The 12,887-nt window shown below is 43.2% G+C and overlaps 1 pseudogene; it reads left to right on the plus strand.

The window, feature by feature from the left end:
* The first annotated feature begins 3,612 nt into the window (after positions 1–3,612).
* LOC135568801 (metalloreductase STEAP3-like) lies at positions 3,613–11,030 on the plus strand (annotated as a pseudogene).
* The last annotated feature ends 1,857 nt before the right edge of the window (positions 11,031–12,887 follow it).

Genomic DNA, 12,887 nt, shown 5'->3' on the forward strand with positions numbered 1-12,887 from the left:
GTAACAAGCCTGATTGGGCTGGTGAGCAAAATAATGTTCACCATTGACTATTCTAAATCCTAACTGGGTTCAGGCTTCAATCAAAAAAAATGTTGGTAGCACATGATTTACATTTAGTTTAACAATTGATTAATAAGGCTCTCCTGAATTGTGTTCAGATGATGGAGGATGGGACTCTGCTGGGGATCACATGTCCACCCCTGGGACTCCCTTCTACATGGGTTGACTCTTCCACTGGACCTTTGAAGCCCTTTAAAGGTACTACATTACTTAATCTAGCGCACCTTTTTGACACAACAATCCAAAAGAATCTATTTCAGTAAATGTAATTCCAGAGGTTGATATACTGTAAGTGCACCTTTTCAACAGTAAAGTATCTTAGTGGTAAGGGATGTCACAAACTTTCTCTTTCTCCCATAAGCTATTTTGCCCGAAGAAAAGGACGCAGTGGAGCATAGCATTTTTCTTTTTAAAACAAAACTCAAGCATACCCCACTTGGTCTTAAAATAAACTTATAATAAAATCCAATGAGACCAAGTTTGCTTATTCCTGTTATTGATTTATTGTAACTACAGTAGATTTTAACCTAGCAATCCCACACTATCAGTCCATTGGATACCAAATATACCAAAAGGATGTGTGAAACAGTAGCCAGTTTAGATGTATGTATTGCTACATTGGTAGCTTTAAACCCACACAAATAAGGTGATGGACATGTGGGCTATGTAATCAAGATTACATCGCCCACATAGTTGATGTCCTGCTTTTCCCGTCGTTGCAAGTGAAAAAGAATCATCTCTATCATGCTTGCTGTTTGGGGTTTTAGGCTGGGTTTCTGTACAGCACTTTGAGATATCAGCTGATGTACGAAGGGCTATATAAATCCATTTGATTTGATATCAGACACGAAAATGGTGATTCAACCCGACACTATCAGAGTCCCATTGTTGATAGACTAACACGTGGAGGACATGAACTGATGCTGGCTGCAGGCACACTACTGTCAGATCCAGACATATCCCTTAGGATGTGGGTGGACTTGAGCTATAATTTCATCAGCAACAGGCCTGGTTATCTCAAAGACAGATTCAATCTCATGTTATCACTTTAGCTGTCTGATTATCTCTATAATCTCGATAATCCAAAATGATATAGTAACAGGTCACTGAGAACATACACACGAAGAGATTAGTGGTCATCGAAGTATGCAGGTTTGTATTAGTCATTTCAAGTCAAGATGAAACAGTTCTTCGAAGAGAAGGACAACATTACATGGTTTACCCACATCTGAGTAACTGCAGTGGCCAAAGAAATGGCAGGCTGTTGTGTTTGAAAAGGAAACTCCGGTACACTGGTTCTTATACGATCCACAATGTGTATAATGGATCTCAAAACTCCCCTCTGTTTTCTATATATAGCATACATTACATTTCAACCAATAAAATAAATACACCACTCCCAAAAGAATACAAGTCAAATCAATGAACTTTTATCTGATTGTGTAGATCTTGAAGAAAAACGAGTGTGAGGATCAATTTTATATTAAGTTGGACCTGTTTCATATAGCACAAGTGAAACCGAACTCTCTCTGTGCTCCATCCAGTTCAGTATAAACACATTTGTTTCCGTCAACAATAGATAAATGCTTACTGCCTCATTACTCACATGGCTGCTGATGTGACCTTTACCAGGGATTTGAACAATACACCTTCAGGAGATAACAAAACAAGGGAAAGAGGGAGGCAGGGCGCACCACTATCCATGCTATGGAGGTCATTGCAATGAATGACCGCTGCCCTGTGGTAGAGTCATAGGGTACAATTTCCCTAATCACGTAACTTGTTCGGAGGATGCTATGTTTTCAGAGGCCAATGGAGGAAGAGGACTCAATCAAATGTCACATAGCACAGTACAGTATATCCAACCTTAGTTAGGAACATGCAAACTGATATAGGGTACAATGCAGTAGATTTTTTGAAATCATGTGATTCAAATGAGCAATGCCCATTGAAATATCATCAGCAAACTCCCAGCTAAACACAGAATTTGATGTTGATCTGCGCTGCTCTCTGTGTATGTGTACAATTTTGAAGCACCAAAGTGTTCCATTGTCAATACGTTGACCATGAGTTGCTACTGCTGGCTATACATGTCTGCTCCCAGGCTCCAACTCTAGCCTGACCCAGTTCTCCAGCCCAGTCTGTGTTATCTGATGCAGTGAGACTGACTCACAGAGTCATGGTCCCCTGGGCTGCATTAGTGCCCACTGCCCATCTCATAATGACAACACGTCCTCAGTTTGGGAGACAGATTTGGGCAATAGTTGACGTGGTGCCAGTGGATGAGGTGGAGGAAGGTTTTTAGACTTGGCTGGATCTCTGTTGACCTTTGACCCTAAAGGTCACAGAGTGACCGGTAGTCCCTTGTTCTGTTACAAATCAAGTCTTTAGATTATAAACTTAAAACATGTTGTAGAAGAGAAATAATTTATCCCCTCACTGTAAGTAAACTGAATGTGGCAATGGTTCTCTGCTGCTGGTAGTCAAATGCATTCTTACAGTTGTTGGCACGAAGGGAAATATTACATGTTAAAATAGACTGAAACAGAGGTTAATGTATATGAAATATGTATACAATCTACATGAAAAAACATTGGTCCTGTATCAAAGACAGTCATTTATTTCCAATAAATCACATTAAATGCTCTGTGATTTATTGATTACAAGATGGATTAGTGTGATATTACACTCCAAATCAGTCGGACGAGTCAAAGGCTGCCGATGGTCATATATTTGTGTGATTCTGTGATCAAGGCTGAGGCTTTCCACAGAAATCCCAGCTTTACCCGCTCATCTTGACCGATGGAGCCGGGAAGGTTACAGTAATGCTGCAGAGCAGCCAGGGCTTGGGAGCAAGTCAGGCGGGGAAATGGTTCGGACATGCCTGGCATCCAACATGAGCCCAGATAGAGCTGTAGGCTGAGATTAAAGTTAACCACGAACACTGATGCCATAACGGATCTCGGGGTTTAAAGTCAGAGTTTAAAGTGGCCTTAAATGCTGCAGAAATATATGGCGATGGCTGACAGAAATGTCTTCATAACCATCTTATGAAATGGAACGGACCGCTACAGTCGTTGGTTAATTGCCTTTAGTCTACTTACATTATGTAGGCCTATTTTGGTGTAGCTAGTTAGTTAAATTATACACAATACATTTTTAGAAGTTGACCAATTTTGTCGAAAAGAGTTGGTACTTCCATGTTCTGTATTTTTGGGCAAAAAGTTAGCTAGGCGTTCAACCAAGCAAGGACAGGTAGGTAACGTTAGCCTGCTCAGCTAGCTAACGTTAACTGTTAGCTCTCCTTTGAGTATGAGTAGCGTTAGCTAGGTAGAGTATCAATTTGCGCAGCCATGGCTTCAATACCTCAATGTCTAAGTATTGAAGCCAGTACACCTGCAAGAGGTGTGCACAAATGAAGGATGTCTAGCTAGTAACATGTAGTAAGTAGTAGGTTAGTTAGCAAGTTGAATCAAGTAGTAACGTTACATCAGTGTTCATTTGTGTTAGTAACACAGTCTTTACATTGAATGCTGCTTTTTTCAGCTCAGGACAGGATGCCCAAGGAGGAGATGGAGAGGCCTCTATTACTTGGTGGTGCTAGCCCCAGACATCTCAAAACCTCCATGTCCGATCCAGGTACCCCCTTGGTTGGCATCCTGGGCACAGGTGACTTCTCCCGCTCCTTAGCCACCAGGCTGGTAGCCTCTGGGTACCAGGGTGGTGGTGGGCAGCCGCAACCCCAAGCACTGTGCCTCCCTCTTTCCCGCGGAGGCTGAAGTGACCACCCAGCACCAGGCTGCCACCCAGGCCGACCTGGTGTTCGTGGCCCTCTTCCCCGAGCACTACTCCACCCTAGCTGGACTGAGGGAGCCGCTAGTGGGGAAGACTCTGGTGGATGTTAGTACTAGTACTAAGATCAACAGTGATAAGCAGTCAAATGCGGAGCAGCTGGCCAATATTTTCCCAGAGAGCAGTGTGGTGAAGAGTTTCAATGTGATCTCGGCCTGGAGCCTGCAGAAGGGGCCAAGGGACGGCAGCAGACAGGTAAAGCCTAGGTGATCTGCACACACAACAGTGCCAGAGAAGACAGACATTACTACTCTGAATTACATTCTGATACACCGGTATTGATGCAGGGACCGGTTTGGGTTTTTACTTTACCAGTATTTGAATGTTTGGTTTGTGTGATACGCCATGTGTAATGTCAATTTTGATAGTTTACTATGCTACTTGAGCCATCTCTCTCCGTGTCACTTTCCACACAGCCCTAGCCACGCAATAAGCACATTTGATGTTCCTCAACCACGAGACACTTGCGTTCAGTCTGCATGGTCAATGCAGCACATGCAACAATGTTGATGACAACAATGCTGTTTTCACTTTGCTTCTTAATATAAATCCACTGGTGTTCTATAATTACACTATTAGTTTGTGTTTCTTACATCAGCAAACAGCTAGTTCGTCTTTTTCTTAGGAAGTTGCCCTAAATCTTGTGAGACGCTAATTGTTAGCCGCTAATACATGTACTGAGTAAAAGCAAATGTAGCTAGCTAATACAGCCTGATAATACCAGTGATGGTGTAGACCAACACCAGCATGTTGTTTGTGCAATAGTATCTTCTAATTCAAAGAGGAATATGCAAAGCAAGAATGTTAGCTACATGAAGTAGCTAAGAGATAACATGCAATGTAGCCACATTTTATCGGGTCCCATAGGAAATACTTACCAAAACTTTAATTCCTACCCTGTCACAATAACTTCTCCCTGGCATTTTAATTCGTTGTCATCTCAAATAACCCTCTATTCAAAGTGTCCACTATTATATTCTAACTATAGAATTAGAATAGTCCTTCTATTTCCATGATTCCAACAGTTTTGCTCTAATTCGCAAGTCAAATCCAATTGCAACATTTGGTTAAAAATAAGTCCCAAGATTATTTGTCAGTGTGGAAATTCTCAATTGAGGTGTGGTGTAAAAATACTTCTTAAGTCGTTTTTTGTTGTTGGTATCTGTACTTTACTATTTTTGACAACTTTTACTAAACTACATTCCTAAAGAAAATACTGTACTTTTTGCTCCATACATTTTCCCTGACACCTAAAACTACTTGTTACATTTTGAATGCTTAGCAGGACAGGAAAATGGGCCAACTCACGCACCTGTCAAGAGAACATCCCTGGTCGTCTACTGCCTCTGATCTGGAGGACTCACTAAATAAAAATGCTTTGTTGGTAAATTAGGTCTCTTGGAGTGTGCCCCTGGCTATCCGTAAATACATTTTAAAAAAGAAAATGGTTCCATCTGGTTTGCTTAATTATAAGGAATTTGAAATTATTTATACTTTTGACACATACAGTTGAAGTTGGAAGTTTACATACACCTTAGCCAAATACATTGAAACTCAGTTTAACAATTCCTGACATTTAATCCGAGTAAAAATTCCCTGTCTTAGGTCAGTTAGGATCACCACTTTTATTTTAAGAATGTGAAATGTCAGAATAATATTAGAGAATGATTTATTTCAGCTTTTATTTATTTCATCACATTCCCAGTGGGTCAGAAGTTTACATTCACTCAATTAGCATTTAGTAGCATTGCCTTTAAATTGTTTGACTTGGGTCAAACGTTTTGGGTAGCCTTCCATAAGCTTCCCACAATAAGTTGGGTGAATTTTGTCCCATTCCTCCTGACAGAGCTGGTGTAACTGAGTCAGGTTTGGAGGTCTCCTTGCTCGCACACACTTTTTCAGTTATGCCCACAAATGTTCTATAGGGTTGAGGTCAGGGCTTTGTTATGGCCACTCCAATAATTTGACGTTGTTGTCCTTAAGCCATTTTGCCACAACTTTCGAAGTATGCTTGAGGTCATTGTCCATTTGGAAGACGCATTTGCGACCAAGCTTCAATTTCCTGACTGATGTCTTGAGATGTTGCTTCAATATATCCACCTAATTTTCCTTCCTCATGATGCCATCTATTTTGTGACGTGCACCAGACCCTCCTGCAGCAAAGCACCCACACAACATGATGCTGCCACCCCCATGCTTCACTGTTTGGATTGTGTTCTTTGGCTGGCAAGCCAATTATATTTTTGTTTCATCAGACCAGAGGACATCTCTCCAAAAAGTACGATCTTTGCCCCCATGTGCAGTTGCAAACAGTAGTCTGGCTTTTTTATGGTGGTTTTGTAGCAGTGGCTTCTTCCTTGCTGAGCGGCCTTTCAGGTTATGTCGATATAGGACTTGTTTTACTGTGGATATAGATAATCTTGTACCCGTTTCCTCCAGCATCTTCACTAGGTCCTTTGTTGTTGTTCTGGAATTGAGTTGTACTTTTCGCACCAAAGTACTTCATCTCTAGGAGACAGAACACGTCTTCTTCCTGAGCGGTATGACGGCTGCGTGGTCCCATGGTTTTTATACTTGAGTACTATTGTTTGTACAGATGAACGGGGTACCTTCAGGCGTTTGGAAATTGCTCCCAAGGATGAACCAGACTGGTGGAGGTCTACAATTTTTTTTTATTTTTAAGTCTTGGCTAATTTCTTTACATTTTCCCATGATGTCAAGCAAAGAGGCACTGGGTTTGAAGATAGGCCTTGAAATACATCCACAGGTACACCTCCAATTGACTCATATGATGTCAATTATCCTATCAGAAGCTTCTAAAGCCATGACATAATTTTCTGGAATTTTCCAAGCTGTTTAAAGGCACAGTCAACTTAGTGTATGGAAACTTCTGACCCACTGGGATTGTGATACACTGAGTTATAAGTGAAATAATCTGTCTGTAAACAATTGTTGGAAAAATGACTTGTGTCATGCACAAAGTAGATGTCCTAACCGACTTGCCAAAACTATAATTTATTAACAAGAAATTTGTGGAGTGGTTGAAAAACCATTTTTAATGACTCCAACCTAAGTGTATGTAATCTTCTGACTTCAACTGTAAGTACATTTTATCAATTACATTTACTTTTTATACTTAAATATTTAAAACCAAATACTTTTAGACTTTTTCTAAAGTAGTATTTTGCTGAGTGACTCTCACTTTTTACTTGAGGCATTTTCTATTAACGTATCTTTACTTTTACTCAAGTATGACAACTGGGTACTTTTTCCACCACTGTAATTGAGTGCAGGAAATGCAGAAATGATAAGTGCTGAAATGTGTTTTGGTTGAAGTTGACTTGAACAGTATAAAACAATCAGAAGTCACATAGAATGTATATGTTGCCACCCTAGGATCACTCACTACTCATAAAGCAAATGTAGGACTTTTATTATTCAAAAACTAAAAATACCGTCCAATTGTTTTGAAATACTTTGATAGAATATTTTGGCCATATAGCCTAGCCCTACTGTTACTTTTAGTTGTTTTGCTCTAAACTGGACAATGCCCACAGTATGTAATGTTACATGTTTCACACATTCTCGAGTTGCAACCATATTATCACAGGTGTTGGTCATACGGTGTTAATGTAGCTAAACTATGTGATGTGGGCTATTGGTGAAGTATCCTGTCTCTTCAGTTGGGTTCTCCTTGATGAAGATTCCCGTCCCTGACACTCGCCTCTTTACTACCCAGGTGCTGATTTCTCCATCTCCTGGGCAGAGGAGAGGCGGCCCATGTCAACAGGGATGAAGCCAAGACTGCGGCAGATCTGGAGTACAGCGCTCTTGGCCCTACTGCTGTCACTGCAAATCACCCCCCTGTACCTCTTCCCCTCGTGGCGCGTCCCATGTCTCTCCACCCTCGGCCACTTCCTCCTCTTCTACGCCTACAACTTCCTTCGTGACGTCGTCCACCCGTACGCCACGGCGGTGGAGGTGGTAAACGTGACACTCCCCTCTGTGGCCTCGGTGACCCTGGCTCCTACCAGCCCGGTCTCATGGCTGCCTTCCTGCAGCTGTTGTGGGGCACCAAGTACAGGCGTTTCCCCAACTGGTTGGGTCGCTGGCTGCAGCAGCGGAAGCAGTTGGGCCTCTGTACCTTCCTCTGCGCGGCACTGCACGCCGTCTACAGCCTGTGTTTGCCCATGCGCAGGTCTGCTCGCTACAATCTGCTCAACGCTGCCTTCAAAGCATCATTAAACTATTTATAAATAGTTTAGCCTACATACTATTCATGAATTAGTATTGCTATTATAAATGTATAGTTCTAAAGCATTAAAAACATTACAACTCATCGGCATTTAGAACGTTTTCAATATGGTAAAACATTTGTAATGGCTTATTCATAGTGTAACCACCTGACATCACAGTAAGCAACAATGTGTGTTTACTGTGCAGGTGAAGGTAGACCAGGAGGACTCGTGGGTAGAGGAGGAGGTGTGGAGGATGGAGCTCTATCTGTCTATAGGCATCCTGGCTCTGGGCCTTCTCTCTCTGCTGGCTATCTCCTCACTGCCCACCGTGGGCAACTCGCTCAACTGGAGGGAGTTCAGCTTCGTACAGGTCAGCACATTTGCACAGACACCTTTTCTGTGTGCATGAGCAGTAGTTCAACGAAGCAGTCAAAGACTTGCAAAACACATTAACATTGTAGCCTACTGTAGAAAGACAACCTCTGAGCTGTGTGTGTCAACTCTTCTCCTCGCATGCTGCGGAATTCATAAAGGGGGATGGTTCCATTTCCCAGGGATTTGTCCTTCTTTAGAGCGTTTAGAACTTTCCCTTCATATGTATGCTAAGCTGATCCAGTCAGCGCCAGATTAGTCACATGCTGCTAGTCCGTGTGATAAAAGGCCTGGGTTCTGCTTAGCCTGTCTGCCTACAGCCCGGAGCCGCAGTAAAACATTTGAGCATTATTCTCCATCAAGATTACAGTCCTGCAGTCCCTTGAGCGTGCAGCCAGCCAGACATAGTGTAGCGAGCTCACATAGTGTAGTGCGGACGACAGACGGACATTGCTGTAAGTGAGTTAGGCTGGTATTAGGAACTGTTAACTCGCACTGACTCTTAACAGAGCCTTGTATCTCATTTTACCAATAATTATACATTTTACGCCCAGGCTCTGTCGTAACCGGCCGCGACCGGGAGGTCCGTGGGGCGACGTCCGGATTAGGGAGGGTTTGGCCAGTAGGGATATCCTTGTCTCATCGCACACCAGCGACTCCTGTGGCGGGCCGGGCACAGTGCACGCTAACCAAGGTTGCCAGGTGCACGGTGTTTCCTCCGACACATTGGTGTGGCTGGCTTCCGGGTTGGATGCGCGCTGTGTTAAGAAGCAGTGCGGCTTGGTTGGGTTGTGTAACGGAGGACATATGACTTTCAACCTTCGTCTCTCCCGAGACGGTAAGGGAGTTGTAGCGATGAGACAAGATAGTAGCTACTAACAATTGGATACCATGAAATTGGGGAGAAAAAAGGGGGTAAAATAAAAAATAAAAAACATTTTTTTATACATTTTAATATTTTATGTAATAAACCTGTATACTGGACAAAAATATAAACGCAACAATTTCAAAGATTTGACTGAGTTAGTTCTTATAAGAAAATCAGTCAATTGAAATAAATTCATTAGGCCCTAATCTATGGATTTCACATGACTGGGCAGCGGTGCAGCCATGTGTGGGCCTTAGAGGGCATAGGCCCACCCACTTAGCAGCCAGGCACACCCACTGGAGAGCCAGGCCCAGCCAATCAGATTGAATTTTTCTCCACAAAAGGGCTTTATTACAGACATATATACTCCCCAGCACCCCCCTGTGTTGTGTGACAAACCTGCACGTTTTAAAGTGGCCTTTTATTGTTCCCAGCACAAGGTGAACCTGTGTGATGATCATGCTGTTTAATCAGCTTCTTGATTTGCCACACCTGTCAGGTGGATGGGTTATCTTGGCAAAGGACAAATGCTCACGAACAGGCATGTAAACAAATTTGTGCACAACATTGGAGAGAAATACACTTCTTTTGTATATGGATTTTTAAATTTCAGCTCAGGACCAACATGTTGCGTTTTATATTGTGGTTCCATGTATATTTAGGGATGAGGATGAAACGGGTGAGTCACGACTGAACCTTCCCACTTGTCAAGAGTAATTATAATTCAGCTGCTCTCTGTAGTGCCCTGTTCTGTGCTAATAATTAGAGTGACCACACACACGGACACAGACACACACACACACACACACGCGCACGCTGACTACAGGGGCTCATTAAGGACAAATGTTGAGCTTGTAGGTCATACTGTTCCCTTGGGCCTCTTTACTACACTCGTGCTTCCACGATGAGCACATATAATATACCACTCAAATCACCACTTCCTTTCACCTCACTAAGATGTTGAGTTATTAAAAGGTTTTGTAGAAGGTTCAAAGGTCAACAATCCACTCCCAGATGTTCTGTACATCTGGGTAGGCCAACTTAATTTGCATGTAGTCTTTCATAAAGGGGTTTGATTGGGTATGTATGGAGTATTGGGGGGTTTATTATATGTTCAAGAGGATTTTTTTAATGTTTTAATGTGAAATGGGCCATCACCACCAGATCTCACAACCTGACATATTGAATAAAATAAACCTGGATTTCAAACCAAATTAACTTATAGTGAGTACATCTGAAGGTGGCTATCACCCAGATTCAATTCAAATAAGTTACTTATCATGGTCCTCTGTCTCTCTTCTCTCCAGTCCAGACTGGACTACATGGCCCTGTTGATGTCCACCCTCCACACGCTGACCTACGGCTGGGACCGGGGCTTGGACCTGGAGCAGTATCACTTCTACCTCCCTCCCACCTTCCTGCTGGTGCTGGTCCTGCCGCTGGCTGTGCTGCTGGGGAGGCTGACTCTGTCCCTGCCATGCGTGGCTCTCTGGCTGAGTCGTATCAGGAGGGGTTGGCAGAAGAGCCGAGCCATCCGGTTCACACTGCCTGAGGACGAGTGTAAGGGGCCATCACAGGAGGATATCAGTAATGTTTGAGAGAGATGCTTGGTTTAGTCTTACATGCAGGATTGAATGAAGGAAGCATTCATATACTCCTACCCCGGTCAACAGCACTGCACCCCCAACAGCAACTCGCCCAAGCCTTCCCCATTTCTCCTTCTCCCAAATCCATTCAGCTGAAGTTCTGAAAGAGCTGAAAAATCTGGACCCCTACAAATCAGCCGGGCTAGACAATCTGGACCCTTTCTTTCTAAAATTATCTGCCGAAATTGTTGCCACCCCTATTACTAGCCTGTTCAACCTCTCTTTCTTGTCATCTGAGATTCCCAAAGATTGGAAAGCAGCTGCGGTCATCCCCCTCTTCAAAGGGGGGGACACTCTTGACCCAAACTGCTACAGACCTATATCTATCCTACCATGCCTTTCTAAGGTCTTCGAAAGCCAAGTCAACAAACAGATTACCGACCATTTCGAATCTCACCATACCTTCTCTGCTATGCAATCTGGTTTCAGAGCTGGTCATGGGTGCACCTCAGCCACGCTCAAGGTCCTAAACGATATCTTAACCGCCATCGATAAGAAACATTACTGTGCAGCCGTATTCATTGATCTGGCCAAGGCTTTCGACTCTGTCAACCACCACATCCTTATCGGCAGACTCGACAGCCTTGGTTTCTCAAATGATTGCCTCGCCTGGTTCACCAACTACTTCTCTGATAGAGTTCAGTGTGTCAAATCGGAGGGTCTGCTGTCCGGACCTCTGGCAGTCTCTATGGGGGTGCCACAGGGTTCAATTCTTGGACCGACTCTCTTCTCTGTATACATCAATGATGTTGCTCTTGCTGCTGGTGAGTCTCTGATCCACCTCTACGCAGACGACACCATCCTGTATACTTCCGGCCCTTCTTTGGACACTGTGTTAACAACCCTCCAGGCAAGCTTCAATGCCATACAACTCTCCTTCCGTGGCCTCCAATTGCTCTTAAATACAAGTAAAACTAAATGCATGCTCTTCAACCGATCGCTACCTGCACCTACCCGCCTGTCCAACATCACTACTCTGGACGGCTCTGACTTAGAATACGTGGACAACTACAAATACTTAGGTGTCTGGTTAGACTGTAAACTCTCCTTCCAGACCCATATCAAACATCTCCAATCCAAAGTTAAATCTAGAATTGGCTTCCTATTTCGCAACAAAGCATCCTTCACTCATGCTGCCAAACATACCCTTGTAAAATTGACCATCCTACCAATCCTCGACTTTGGCGATGTCATTTACAAAATAGCCTCCAATACCCTACTCAACAAATTGGATGCAGTCTATCACAGTGCTATCCGTTTTGTCACCAAAGCCCCATATACTACCCACCATTGCGACCTGTACGCTCTCGTTGGCTGGCCCTCGCTTCATACTCGTCGCCAAACCCACTGGCTCCATGTCATCTACAAGACCCTGCTAGGTAAAGTCCCCCTTATCTCAGCTCGCTGGTCACCATAGCATCTCCCACCTGTAGCACACGCTCCAGCAGGTATATCTCTCTAGTCACCCCCAAAACCAATTCTTTCTTTGGCCGCCTCTCCTTCCAGTTCTCTGCTGCCAATGACTGGAACGAACTACAAAAATCTCTTAAATTGGAAACACTTATCTCCCTCACTAGCTTTAAACACCAACTGTCAGAGCATCTTACAGATTACTGCACCTGTACATAGCCCACCTATAATTTAGCCCAAACAACTACCTCTTTCCTAACTGTATTTAATTTATTTATTTATTTTGCTCCTTTGCACCCCATTATTTTTATTTCTACTTTGCACATTCTTCCATTGCAATACTACCATTCCAGTGTTTTACTTGCTATATTGTATTTACTTTGCCACCATGGCCTTTTTTGCCTTTACCTCCCTTCTCACCTAATTTGCTCACATTGTATA

Source organism: Oncorhynchus nerka, unplaced genomic scaffold (genome assembly GCF_034236695.1).
Source record: "Oncorhynchus nerka isolate Pitt River unplaced genomic scaffold, Oner_Uvic_2.0 unplaced_scaffold_73___fragment_2___debris, whole genome shotgun sequence".
NCBI classification, from domain to species: Eukaryota; Metazoa; Chordata; class Actinopteri; order Salmoniformes; family Salmonidae; genus Oncorhynchus; species Oncorhynchus nerka.